Source organism: Xenopus laevis, chromosome 9_10L (assembly GCF_017654675.1).
Source record: "Xenopus laevis strain J_2021 chromosome 9_10L, Xenopus_laevis_v10.1, whole genome shotgun sequence".
NCBI classification, from domain to species: Eukaryota; Metazoa; Chordata; class Amphibia; order Anura; family Pipidae; genus Xenopus; species Xenopus laevis.
The window spans coordinates 14,545,410-14,560,841 of NC_054387.1; the positions used below are offsets into that span (position 1 = coordinate 14,545,410).

Consider the following 15,432-nt stretch of genomic DNA (forward strand, 5'->3'; position numbering starts at 1 on the left):
GATGGGGGTGGTAAATATAACATAATGAGAAGATACATGGAGCCAGCTTAAAAAGATGCAGTTTTTATACCCCCCTCCCAATAAAATATCCATCAATAAGGAAATATAATTGCTCCATGCAGCCAGTGATTTGGCTCCCCCATGCTGAAATCTGCTTTGAGAAATATGAGCAAAGGTTTATTATGAGCATAGACTGTGTCTCCTTGCTTTCTGTTGCGCCAGCATAATTTGTAGTGCACTTCTATGGAGAGAAGGCATGTGGCTGCCAAAAATCTGATTGCACGGAGAGATGAGAACATTCCATCCTAGTCTAGAAGCCTACCCAGCGTAATAACTCTCCGTGTAGATATATATATAATATATTTGCTATTGATGCCATCATAGAAACCTTTGTTCCTAATTATCTGTACACGCAGGAGAACTTGCTGCTGTTTGAATGACCGGAGCGATGATGCCACGATTTGGGTAAATGGGAGAGATCTATAGGTTCAGCCTTTTGCTGTTGGAAAGGACTTGTCATGGATACATCCAGCGTGCGTGCTACACATATACATTGCAGCCTTCACTACCCAGGGGTTGCTGGGAAATATAGTTTAATTCAGATGAAAGATTAGATGTTTATGGTAAATGAAAGAGCTGTATAGGTCCAGCCTTCTGCTGTTGGAAAGGACTCATGTCATGGATAGTTCCAGCCTGCTGGGAAATGTAGTTTAACTGATTAAAGATTAGATGTGTATGGTTTAAATGTATTCTGTAATGAGAGCTATGTGTTAAAGAATTGTCTCTGTTTAACATTGAAACACAGGGGTAGAAATGATGGTGTGTAATGTGTTCTCCAAATACACACTACTAAGTGGCATCACTACATATGGCTAGATCTGCAGGGAGACCAAGAAAGGATTTGCACCCCTCATTCACAAATACATTCACTGGTGGGCACAGGAGAGAAGTGGTTGCTGTATCCAACCTGATGAGAGACCCCAAAAAGCTTTTTATTTTTTTGCAGGAGGACCCAGGAAAGTAAAGGCACACCGCTGACAATACTCCTTCCTATTTCTGTCACTATTTTTCACAAAATGCCTTTGCCCTCCTAGTGGCCAGCCCCATATAGCGCTGGGCAGGGAAGTGGCACATGGAAATGCTGTATATATTGTAAAGCCACTGAGGCTTCTGATTGGAGGATTCTCTTTGAATGTCCGCAAGAAAGACACTGCAAAATAAAAATTTTAATTGGGTTTGCAACTTTGCATTGAGATGTGCCAATAACAAATAGAAGAAGACTTGCTTTAAAGTGAATTTCTAGATCAAATTAGATTTGAGGAACCTTGTCTTTTGTTTGCTTGAAAGAGCATTTGCTTAGAAGGAAGAATTCTACTGCGTGAGTAAAACACACAAATAAGAAAAGGCTGAGTTATTGCTGCAGATCCACAGTCATGTTATTAAATGGAAACAAGCATCAATGTTTGGGGGCTTTCTAGTGTTTTTCATAGGTGTAAGTCAATGCACAGGAGATTCTCTGCACTCCAGTTCCCAGAACCCTCTGTTGTCTGTAAACATTATATTAGCAGCTGGGCCCATCCATTCTGCAAGAGAAAAAGAACAAATCAAGAAGTTAAAACTTTAAAAAAAATGTACTTTCATTAACAAAATGTGAGCTAAATGTGTGCATTCCACCTACACTGACTGCATATCACCCTAGCCTTGAACCCCATGGCAACCAATCAGATGCACGCTATCATTATCCTAACTCCATTATACAGGTAGATGCTGGCTGTTGATTGGTTGCTAGGTGTTGGTGAATGTTTGCAAAAGCTGCAACGCTCAGTCAGACCAGGACGAGTTTTGTTCTTTATAATGTGGATTCATTAGTTAGATTAATTAGCAGCGCAAGAGAGATAAGGAAATGTAAGCGAGGCAAGAAGACTATAATTGTATTGGAATAGGCACAACACAATTATTAATAAGGGCAGCTGGGGATTGTGGGAGACAGTTCTTGATGGATCCTTAAAGGAAAATGGCAGTATGTTAATTTGCTTAATTCTATGGGGGCTGCCTCTGTCCTTCAGCTTTGGGATGTACCTACTTTGGATTTTTATTGTCAGGGCAGAATTATAAATAACTAGTCACTTCTGGGAGTTAGGGAAACAAGAGTTGAGGACACTGGCACATGTAGTGAGTATTTTGCTGCCTCAGCAAATAATAGTCCCACGAGTGGGTGACAAAAACCTCTTCACTCCCCTTTCTTTAATCACCTGCCTATATATTATACAGTTACATTATGTGCATATATGATATGGGGGTTACACTGTGACAGTGGTTGGGGGAAAGATGGGGGGTATATCTGTGCCTATATATTATACATTACATTATGTGCATATATGATATGGGGGTTACACTGTGACAGTGGTTGGGGGAAAGATGGGGGTATATCTGTGTCTATATATTATACAGTTACATTATGTGCATATATGATATGGGGGTTACACTGTGACAGTGGTTGGAGGAAAGATGGGGGTATATCTGTGTCTATATATTATACAGTTACATTATGTGCATATATGATATGGGGGTTACACTGTGACAGTGGTTGGAGGAAAGATGGGGGTATATCTGTGCCTATATATTATACAGTTACATTATGTGAATATATGATATGGGGGTTACACTGTGACAGTGGTTGGAGGAAAGATGGGGGTATATCTGTGCCTATATATTATACAGTTACATTATGTGCATATATGATATGGGGGTTACACTGTGACAGTAGTTGGAGGAAAGATGGGGGTATATCTGTGCCTATATATTATACAGTTACATTATGTGCATATATGATATGGGGGTTACACTGTGACAGTGGTTGGAGGAAAGATGGGGGTATATCTGTGCCTATATATTATACAGTTACATTATGTGAATATATGATATGGGGGTTACACTGTGACCAGTGGTTGGAGGAAAGATGGGGGTATATCTGTGCCTATATATTATACAGTTACATTATGTGCATATATGATATGGGGGTTACACTGTGACAGAGATTGGGGGAAAGATGGGGGTATATCTGTCTATATATATATATATATATATATATATATATATATATATATAATATATATATATATATATATATATATATACCTTTCCCACTTTCAGACCAGCGCAGGAAGGGTTAGACCAGCGGTAGTGCCACCCTAATTCACATTAATTCCAACATTGCAGAGCGCCATCCATTAGCCAAGAGTTACAGCCGGTGTTAACGGAAACACTGTAGCGCCATTAATTGGAATGAATGGATGGGTAACTTTTATGAGAGGTCACAAAGGCAGTAATATTGTCTTCCAAAAATGATTGGATTAGAAATTCACATGCCAGCTGTACAGTGGATGCCACTTTCTTCCATTCCTCTGCACGCAACTCGCCCAGGATTGATGGGACTTTAATTAAAGGAGGGGGTGGGGCACATCATATTTTTATTGTATAGGGATTAGCAAAGTTGCATTTTATGATGGTTCTGTTGTATAGTGAGTAAAACAGTCCCAAAAGAATGTCAGTTCCTGAGTTAAACCCTCATAACTGGCAGCAAATACTTAGATTGCAAGGTTTCTGTGCAATCATTATGGGGCTACATCTGATTGTAAATAAAAATTTCTCATTGTTCAGTGTCTTAGGAGGGTTTAAAAACGCTTGGCCCCAGATGAAAAAGTGGGTTTCATAATTAAAGCAGGGATGCACCGAATCCAGGATTTGGTTTGGGATTCAGCCAGAATTCGGCCTTTTTCAGCAGGATTTGGATTTGCCCGAATCCTTCTGCCAGGCCGAACTGAATCCTAATTTACATATGCAAATTAGGGGCGGGGAGGAAAATCACGTGACTTTTTGTCATAAAACAAGGAAGTAAAAAAATGTTTTCCCTTTCCCATCCCTAATTTTCATATGCAAATTAGGATTCGGTTCGGTATTTGGCCGAATCTTTTGTGAAGGATTCGGTGCAACCCTAAATTAAAGATCTCTTTTCTACAGCTCCCCTAATTCTCTGCTTATGACTGCAGCTCAGATCAGGGTGCAGCTGAGGAGCAGTGTTAGTACATAGCACAATATAGGGGAGATCCTGGGCTCCTGCTTGCTCGGCTAAAACAAAACTGCAATGTATGCGATGTTTATGGCAGAGCAGTTCATCTGTTTCCCAAAATACCCCCCCCCCCTCCCTGAACGAACACTGATTGTCAGGCCCATTGTATCACTGGGAATAAAGGTGCGGAGAGAGATGGGTGTTATTTGCAGCAATGCAGAAAAATCAAATCTGTCTTACTTCCAGGCTGATTATTAGTTCATGTAACTAAGTACAAGTACATGAAATACCTGGGTTCTTAGGCAATCAGATGGGCAGAGCTTTCCCCTGCAATTAAAGGGCAGATTTATCAAGGGTCGAATTGAAAATTCAATTTGAAATTTGAATGTTCTATTTTTTTATTTTTTTTTATGGTCACAACTATGAAATTCGACTAGGGAAGTTATTGAAATTCGAGTTTTTTAAATAAATCTCGAAAATCGGATTAGAATTTTTATCATACTCTGGCTTAGAGTCAAGAGAAGTGTAATATATACATAAGAATATCCGGTATTAATGAAGAATTGAGGCCGTATTATCATTCTCTTTTATCACTGCAGCTCTTAATTGTATAAGTCATTGTGATTGGTTTATTTCAGCAGCCGGGATGTGCAATAACACTTGGCAGAGTTGCCCGGGTTGGCATGGAATTTGTTCCTCTCTCTCTCTGCAAATGCAGCAGTAATACTGCAGAGAGGTGCAGCCTCAGTTCTACCAGCCCATTCTCTGCTCTGTCTCTTCCTCTCACCTGTAAACGAGCCCGGGCACCACTGCATCTACTTCTGTTACACACCCCGTTCTGTTCTTACTCTTTAATTATATCCCATTAGGGGACCCCCTGTATCTTTAAAGGGATACTGTCATGGGAAAAAATGTTTTTTTCAAAACACATCAGTTTATAGGGTTGCTCCAGCAGAATTCTGAAATCCATCCAACAGATTTTTTTTAGATTTAATTTTATTACAATAGACATATTGTAAGTTTCCCAGCTGCCCCCAGTCATGTGGCTTGTGCTCTGATAAACTTCAGTCACACTTTACTGCTGTACTGCAAGAGTGAGATCACCCTCATCCCCCCCCCCCAGCAGCCTAACAACAGAACAACGGGAAGGTAACCAGATAGCAGCTCCCTAACACAAGATAACTGCTGCCTGGTAGATCTAAGAACAGCACTCAATAGTAAAATCCAGGTCCCACTGCGACATTAAGTAGGAGAAACAACAGCCTGCCAGAAAGCAGTTCCATCCTAAAGTGCTGGCTCTTTTCTGAAAGCACATGACCAGGCAAAATGACCTGAGATGAAGGCCTACACACCAATATTACAACTAAAAAAAAAAATGAGTTTATTCAAATTGTGCCTCGTATATTTTGCCTTTACTGATTTAGCTTTATCATGTGACACCAATCTGCCATCACCCTATGGAAGTTCTGCTTTACAGAAAGAGAGGAACATATAGGGAACACAGAAGCAATCCTAGAGGGGGGCAGGCCCTGGTGCGTGACGCACAGCCGGGCCCGCCCCCTCCGTACGGCCGCATTTGGCCGCATTTGTTAGTGGCGCACAGACTGCCGGGGGGCCCTGAGGGGGTGCGGGCTCTGGCCCGCTCACACCCCCTTCTCCCCCGGTAGTTCCGCCACTGAGGGGACAGCCTCCCGGCAGGGAGCTAGCAAATGGGCAGATTTAGTCACCTGGTGACTAATCGCCTCTTCTGCAGGGCAACAACCTCCCTGAACTGCCTTCCCCCTGCCTGCCGCCTGCTATAATGACAAAACGCCAGCGCCAATGCACTCGCAGCGCTTCGATTTCCGAGGTCTCCCGAAGTTTCCTTGTGGGGAAGGCAGTTCGGGGAGATTGTCGCCCTGCAGAAGAGACGATTAGTCACCAGGCGACTAAATCTCCCCAGATCTGCCCGTGTGCTTAAACCCTAAAGGAATAAGAGGGTGAGACTGAAAGCAGCATAAGGAAGCTCCGCATTTTAGAAAGCAGGTCACACTAATGCAGAACAGCAGTTTATAAAAAGCAGGGGTAAGTATAAGGTGAATTTACCCAGTGAAATTGTAATTAATACATGTCTATAGTAAAATGGGCACATACTGGTAACAAAAACCTGCACTCGCAGTATATTATGAGTTTGGCATATGTATTTCAGTAGAGGCTTAGTTACATTTAGGAAGTGCAACACGGAGAGACATTCCCAGCCCAGATGCATCATTTAGTTGTATTGGTTGTTCAGCTGCTGGGGCTGAGACAGAGACTGATAATACATACCTCTCAACATCTTGGAAATTGAAAGAGGGACAAAAAGATTTGCCGCTCTGATCGGCGTTTTCTGGCGCATGCGCAGTAGGAACAGGTACCGGTACGGCTCTACTGCGCATGCGCCGAATGTCACGAAGTGAAATCGGAAAACTTTGTGACATTCGGCGGCATGCGCAGTAGAGCCGTACCGTACCTGTCCCTACTGCGCATTCGCGCCAGAAAACGCCGATCAGAGCAGGAAGAAGACGCGCGTGGGAGAAGATGGCGACTGCGTACTCCGTGGACAGGACCTGCGCAGAGGGTGAGTAAAAAGTTAGGGGCATTTGCCCAGGGGGACAGGTAGGCCAGGGGGAGGAGGGAGGGGGGGCAGCACAGGGGAGGGGGGGAGGGGTTTAGCGCCCTGGGGGTTTCCTTCTCCTTTAAGCTGCAAGTCACAGTTTCCCCAAAATACCTACTTATCTTAAATTGTTACAATTACTTATCTTAAATTGTTACACAAGTCTCGAAGTGCACCTGGTAGATATTCTGGGCTCTCTGCCAAAAACCAATTAAGTTGAAACATTGTATCTTTTTCTGGTTGTTCAGTGCAGGAGATCAAAGAGAAAGTTGGGACATTTCTGTAACAAACCCGGGACTGTCCAGCTGAAAATGGGACAGTTGGGAGGTATGATTTAATGTTTGCTCTGCTAAGCACTTAATATAGAGACACCCAGACACCACTTGTAAGAGCGTGTTCTTTTTATAGGAAATATCCTTCATTTCAAGCCCTGGGATATTCCCTGCTGTTCCTTCTGATTCAGGATTAAATCCAGTGTTCATTCCCAGTGACAAATAGACATGTCCCCTACTTTGCAGCTCTTGTGCCAGGTTTAAAGTGAACAGAATCCTGATATGGAGCCTCATGGCTCCAGTTAATTAAAAAATAATAATAATATATATATATATATATATATATATATATATATATATATATATATATATATATATATATATATGAGAGAGAGAATGGGTTATAGATTATGGAGGTGCCTTCTCTGTATATTTATACATATTGGTGGGAGTTGCCACAGTATTGACCTTTTCTTCTGTGTTTATTCTCATTTCTTCCCGTGTCTCATGGAGATATAAAGGTTACATAGGACAGCAAGGCCTGGCTGGGACAGGGTGATGTGTAACCAAAGCCGTGTAAATGATGGCCCGTTCCTCGCAGCTGTCACAGAAGGGTGACTCAGTCACAAGCCATGACTCTGCGCTGATATCGGCTTCCAGAGACTGGCAGTTCCCTGGCTCCCCTGCACTTACTTTTCCATCATTTGTTATGGATTCCTGCAGTGGAGATATGTTGCACCCTATCCCCTGCACCCTAACATTCTTTTTCTATAACTCCCTGTTCTCTCATCCATGCCATAAGCACAAGGAGACTTCAAATTCAAGGCTGATACATCACCGTTGCCTATTGCTTGCACCCCTGAACTGTCACCTACACCCTAACTGCCATCACCCACGTGTTCATCAACAAGCCTGACTTGGAATAAAGTCTGCCCGGTCTTTTATTAACACCTTGAATAAACTGGGGGAAGGAGCGAGAGGATGTGGGAATTCTTTGTGCTCCCTCTTATATTCAGTTCAGACAGATACCAGTCAGACAGGCTATTGGGAGGGCCCCATGCCCTGGCCAATACGTTGCCAACTGAAGGGGCCCATTTATTTACCCATGTATTACCAATATTACCAGAAAATGAGGAGTGCAAGGGTAATTGTTTCCCCCTGCTACAATCAACATGTGCAATTCTGTACATAATATTTAGTCTGTATTTGGCAACAGTAGAACATGCCCTTTCTGAGAATAGCCCCCCAGTGCTATATATGCCGTGTAACTGTAACATATCTGCTGCTTCCAGGAACATGTAGCCGCTGAGCCTTACTGACAGTATGCTCCTTACGAGAAGAGACGGCAGCAATGATGGGCCAACAGATTCTCTCCTTTCTGGAGGGGGGTCTTCCTCCCCCCATGTCCCTTTTAGGTACAGACTGCTGACACTGTATGATGTACAGCACAGAGCCCAGCGCAGGCAGCACAAATGTATGGCTTACACACTGGCCATTCCTCTGCAGTTCACACAGTAGTTACCACTTACGCATTTTACACCAATCCTCAGACCTGCAGTGCAGCTTTGGAGTGGGTTTGGAGGGGGGAGTATGGCACCCCCACTAATCCAGCCTCCTCACGCTGTCCTGAAGTCCCTTCTGTGGAGAAGGAATACATGGAGATGCCTGCTGGGATTTCTGCAGTGAGATAAATCATGTGTTCAGGGCACCTTCCAACCCACTCTCTTGGGATCCCAGTGACAGGGAAACCCAGATCAGAGGCAGAACCTTCCCTTATCCTAAGGTACAATGTGCAATGTGTTTAACCCCTTAATCCCTGCAATAGCAACAAATGCACCTTTGAATGTGAAGGATCTAAATCCTGCCTATATTATACAAGCACAGATATAACTCCCTCCCCCATCTTTCCTGTATAATATATAGGCACAGATATACCCCCATCTTTCCTCCAACCACTGTCACAGTGTAACCCCCATATCATATATGCACATAATGTAACTGTATAATATATAGGCACAGATATACCCCCATCTTTCACCCAACCACTGTCACAGTGTAACCCCCATATCATATATGCACATAATGTAACTGTATAATATATAGGCACAGATATACCCCCATCTTTCCCCCAACCACTGTCACAGTGTAACCCCCATATCATATATGCACATAATGTAACTGTATAATATATAGACACAGATATACTCCCCCATCTTTCCCCCAACCACTGTCACAGTGTAACCCCCATATCATATATGCACATAATGTAACTGTATAATATATAGGCACAGATATACCCCCATCTTTCCCCCAACCACTGTCACAGTGTAACCCCCATATCATATATGCACATAATGTAACTGTATAATATATAGGCACAGATATACCCCCATCTTTCCTCCAACCACTGTCACAGTGTAACCCCCATATCATATATGTACATAATGTAACTGTATAATATATAGGCACAGATATACCCCCATCTTTCCCCCAACCACTGTCACAGTGTAACCCCCATATTATATATGCACATAATGTAACTGTATAATATATAGACACAGATATACCCCCCATCTTTCCCCCAACCACTGTCACAGTGTAACCCCCATATCATATATGCACATAATGTAACTGTATAATATATAGGCACAGATATACCCCCATCTTTCCCTCAACCACTGTCACAGTGTAACCCCCATATCATATATGCACATAATGTAACTGTATAATATATAGACACAGATATACCCCCATCTTTCCCCCAACCACTGTCACAGTGTAACCCCCATATCATATATGCACATAATGTAACTGTATAATATATAGGCACAGATATACCCCCATCTTTCCTCCAACCACTGTCACAGTGTAACCCCCATATCATATATGCATATAATGTAACTGTATAAAATATAGGCACAGATATACCCCCATCTTTCCTCCAACCACTGTCACAGTGTAACCCCCATATCATATATGCACATAATGTAACTGTATAATATATAGGCACAGATATACCCCCATCTTTCCTCCAACCACTGTCACAGTGTAACCCCCATATCATATATGCACATAATGTAACTGTATAATATATAGACACAGATATACCCCCATCTTTCCTCCAACCACTGTCACAGTGTAACCCCCATATCATATATGTACATAATGTAACTGTATAATATATAGGCACAGATATACCCCCATCTTTCCCCCGACCTGTACAAAGAGATCCCATAAAACTATGGCAGTATAGGTATTCCCCTGTACTAAGCACAGTTCAGCAGAGAATACTAAGAAGCTTCTGTCCACACACACACACCCCTCTTACTAAATTTAGCTTTTGGTTTCCTTGGGGAAGTCAAAAGTTAGTCACCTGCCCCACAACAAATGGGGTGCAAAGGTACCTAAAAAGAAGTGCATGGTGAGAGATATGGGGCTCTAATCTTCCATTCTCTGGGAAGCAATACATCAGCCCCAGAGCTCAGTACACAAGCTGTTTTTACGATTTTAGGGTAAAGCAAAGAGGTGACCCCCAGCATATAAAGGGACCCTTGAAGGAAACCCTATGTTAGATATATAAATTGAAACTACATAGAACAATATAATATTTACAACTCTAAATGTAATTAAATATTGTTAAGATATACCAAAGTATTGCACAGGGTAAAGACCACTTTGCAGCATGTTGCCTGCGGCCACCAATTCTATAAATCCAGTCATTGGTTTATTCACCCTTTAATGCATAGAATCTTACTAGTGAGAGCTCTGTACTTCTATTATTCCCACCCCATTGAGCTTACAATCTAAGCCAGCACCACAGCGCTGAGCCCCTCCTGCATGCAGAGCTTTCCTATACAGTACGGATAGGATAGATGGACAGACATTTCTCTCTGCCTGAGGGCATTTGGGTTCCTTCATTCAAAACACAAAGTCCTGGGAGTTTTCTCTAAGTTGTGCCAAAGTCCTTGAAAAATAAGAGAAGACTGTTACATCATTTGGCACCAGCACCATACTCTGACTCAATGAGAGGAGCTGGGCAGCGATGCTGTGCTGCATGGTACCATAAAATGTGCCCATTCCAGATGACAAGTACTGATACAGCCCAAATATATGAGTCCTGGCCTCGGACAAAACAGCACAGAGAGGATTTGTCTTAACCCATGAGCTTTTCAAAATCCTTAGCCACACAGAGGTCTGACTGTACGTCACTTGGGTGTGAAATTATCATTCTCTGGCAAGAAATGCCAAAATTTGTATCAGAATTCTCTTTCCTTCTAATATCTTATACAGACGAGTGCCCAGAGCATGATTTGGCCACACAGTGGTAAAGATCAAGTCAAGGGCATGCAGGGGGCAGGATTCTGGGTGCCAAATCACTTCCCCCACTTTATTCACATTAACCTCAGCTCTGCACCAAGTGTGAAATGTGTGTTCCTGCCCTTCTTTAAATGTGCACAAAAGCAGGGTGGGCCAGAGATCCTGCTATGGCTAGGCACAGGGGCCAAATTTTTCAGAGTCCAAATGACCATGGGTAAAATACATGTAGTTGGATTTGCTACCCCATATGTATAAATAGAAATATACAATGTCTAAGGGAAACAATATGGCACCTCCTTCCCATATGTATAAATACAAATATACAGAGAAGGAATGTTCTGGGCACACAATAAGCTATACCCTCATACTGTACTGTCTAAGGGAAACAATTTGGCACCTCCTTCCCATATGTATAAATACAAATATACAGAGAAGCAATGTTCTGGGCACACAATAAGCTATACCCTCATACTGTACTGTCTAAGGGAAACAATATGGCACCTCCTTCCCATATGTATTGATACAAATATACAGAGAAGGAATGTTCTGGGCACACAATAAGCTATACCCTCATACTGTACTGTCTAAGGGAAACAATATGGCACCTCCTTCCCATATGTATAAATACAAATATACAGAGAAGGAATGTTCTGGGCACACAATAAGCTATACCCTCATACTGTACTGTCTAAGGGAAACAATATGGCACCTCCTTCCCATATGTTCTGGGCACACAATAAGCTCTACCCTCATGCTGTACTGTTTACAGAGCAATACATGTCAGATCTGTATTATACACAGGGTTGGTTATATCATTCCTTAGTAAGGGGAGACTGTGTCCCATTGTCAGACAAGCAGTGCAGGTGAGTAGAAGACTCCCAGTTTGTACCTGTGAGATAGTCAGAGGGGTGAGAGACTGGGGCGAGAGGGCAGTGGTGACTGTAGAGAAAGACAGAGGGAAGATTTGTTGTTCTCCAGCTTTCCCAAGCAGTGAGTCCTAAGACCCCATTCTGTAGTCAGATGAACGGTGGATTTCACAGCTTTTGAGGAAATTGTATTACCCTGTGCCGACGTGGCGAAACGGCAACAAAAGTGCTGAAACCATGGGCTCTGTGAGGGCACAAAAAGCCCCATTGTGTCCCTAAAAATCCCCTAACACATCAATTTAGTGCTGTCCCTCCCCCCAATCTAAGCCTTCTCCCAGCACCCTCTCTCCCAGGCTCACTGCCTTTATCCGGTGAATTATTCCTGTTTAGCAGCCACTTTCTGCAATTCCCAGCTCATGTCTAATGTTTAATGGGCTGCACTACCTAGGATGGGTGGGGGTTTAGTGGTGCAGGAGAGTATGCATTTTGGTTTGCCTTGGGCACTTCTGTAGGAACATGTATCTATAAAGCACTGAATTGTTTGTGGTGTCTATTTATTAAAGTTTTTGTATATATAAGAAAAGCAAAATAGTTATAATTTGGGTTTCTTGCTTGTAGTTGCTGCCTATTTTTCCACCCCTTGCAGTTTGCCCTGAATTGGCATCAGGTTGAGATGGGCTGCCTAGGCCTGGAGCAAATAAACTGATGCTCTCACCTATTGCAGAAGTCCCACAAGAGCTGTGAGGTGCCCAACTAATTGTCATTGTCTCTCATTGTCAGCTCTTTATCGCTTGGCTTCTCCTTACAGATTTGCTTCTCTCAGCGCTGCAGTAAAATGAGAATAAAGCGGCGTGTAGTCGTACTGTTCTCCTGCCCGAGTGCCCATGAACTTGAGGGGATATACACACCTAAGGCTTTTCATTTATCCTTCTAAGATATGTAACACTAGAGGGAAAATGTAAGCTCACGGGTGCCACCGATCATGGCTCATCTCATCCGTCTGCCCACAGCGAGTCCTACAGGCAGGAAAACACATTGGTTTTAATACTGTTCCTTTGTGTTGTTTCTGGAAATCTTATAATATTCACACAGGACACATTATATACCAGTTGTCTCTCTAGGGAAACTGCCATGTTGTTGTCCAGCTCCCATAATGACACTAGATCCCTCTTATAAAGATGTTTGCTCAGTCTCTTGTTCCAGAGTTGGCTTTATAAAATTAAAGTGGAAGGTTTAGAAAATGTTGTCTCTCTGCTTCTGTACTTGTGATGTCATTGGCAGGGACATCTTTATTTAAGTGAGGCAAGCTATTCTATTTTAAAATAGTTAAACACGAGATTACTTTAATATACAGAAATACTGAGATGAGAGAGCCAGGACCCTCAATCTCCTTCTCAAGCCCAAACATCAGTTCCAGGCACCACCTAGATGTACCGACCTCACTCACTGCAAATCTAATAATGACCAATTATTGTCACAAGTGCTGTATGATGGATCCCCAGTCCGTTAAGCACCCGTCAATCTTTCCTCTTGCTGACAGCTGAATGGTGCAGTGCCAGGCTAGAGGAGCAGAGAATGTTTCCTATAGGGGCTGACTGTAACTGTCCTTGGTTTCTCTTTAATTTGAGTCCCTGTCCTGTTTCTGATGCAGCAGCAACTAACACTGATATTCTCCAAGCCATTCATCAATGTCTCACTCCCTATACTTCTGCTGCCTCATCTTTCACACAAACTCTTCGTTGGTTTAAAGGTACAATATACACACATTTGCCTCTCTCTTTAAAGGGCACATACGCTTCCATAAAAATTTTCTCTGGAAACCAAACCTGGCAGCTATTCTGGGACTGTAGCCAGTCCTGTGAAAAAAAAATCACTTTATGAAGGCACCAGAAACAATAATTTTTGCATTCAATTTAGGAAAATTGTGCTTTATATAAAAAAAAAAAAAAAAAAGCATTGTGGTCACATGACTAACTGCTTAATAGGTGGACAACAAAACACTTGGGGGTATATTTATCAAAGAATAAAGTTAGAGATCGCCAAAGAGTGAAATTCGACCACTCTCCATTAATTTCCATGCCATTTTGAAAGGCGTATTTGTCCAAGGGTGAACTTTCACCTATTGATAAATACTCCTCTAAAAATCCCATAGAAATGAATGGAGGGTAGCGGAATTCTAGTGGATTGTGGCGATCTCTAACTTCACTCTTTCATCAATATGCCCCATGGAATTTAAATCATAATCCTCTGTGTGCAGCCCTACCCCATAGTTGTACAATGCAGCCCACTTGTCCCTAGGGTTGCCACCTTTTCCAGAAAAAAATACCGGCCTTCCTAACTATTTACCTTTTTTCCCTATTAATAACAGTGGGATCAACCATCATTTTTACCGGCCAGGCCGGTAAAATATCGGCCAGGTGGCAACCCTACATGTCCCCCAAAAGGGAATCCTAGTGCCCAACAAATACACATCAAGCACCAACAAAGCTGCCTTTTACGTATTTTAAGGAGTTTTCTGTTTTTTTGGTCTGCACTTATTCCCACAGTTGTGATTGGTTATTAAATCCCATGCGCAAGCCCTACATTGCATGTTTAGATGGCACTGGCCAATGAACAATGCTTTCATAATATACTCAAGATATAAGTAGGTTTAAAAATAGGTAAAGACCCAATTGGCACATCAACCCTGTTCTGTCCTGTCTCCGTAGCCCCCCATTAGGATCTGATCACTGACCTGCGAGCCAAACAGGGTTTAAGTTTAGGGGTCAGAGTCTCAAGGGTCATATGTTGAATACCTCCCTGGTTTCCTTTTTCCATAGAGAAACTACCTTCAAGGGGAAAGCTTTACTTCCCCTTGAAAGAAGTGAATGAATGCAGTAGGGTGGATTGTGCGTAGAGGCAGGAATTGAGATGCAAGGACCGTCCCGCTCCCAGTTTATTCATTAGCCATCAATGCATAGAGCTGGGAAGTGCTGATGCCAGGTCCTCTGTGAGCTTTAATGACACATCACCGCTCCACTAGACTCAATGACTCTCCAGCCGACTCTGTTCCAACTCTCTGAGGGCCTGAGCTGCCAGACAATGTTCTTTCGTGCTGCCCTCTGCTGGCCACATCCAGACATTCCCATGGATCAGCTTGCAGTCTGGGTGCCCCTGCAGCATGAACCTAACAGCTTGCCGTCAATATAAAAAAATATCATATTCAACATTTTTGCTGCTAAATGTGCTCATTGCTCACTGGGGGTTGAAATAAACACAATTGCCGGTAATTAA

General features: G+C 42.7%; 1 long non-coding RNA gene across 1 annotated transcript in view; it reads right to left on the reverse strand.

Annotated features, from left to right (window-relative positions):
- Positions 1-1,208: 1,208 nt before the first annotated feature.
- LOC108700924 overlaps positions 1,209-15,432 on the reverse strand; it is a 147,332-nt gene continuing 133,108 nt past the window's right edge. The window contains exon 4 of the long non-coding RNA XR_001933071.2: positions 1,209-1,583. This is a non-coding gene — a long non-coding RNA (uncharacterized LOC108700924). The remainder of the gene's footprint in view (positions 1,584-15,432) is intronic.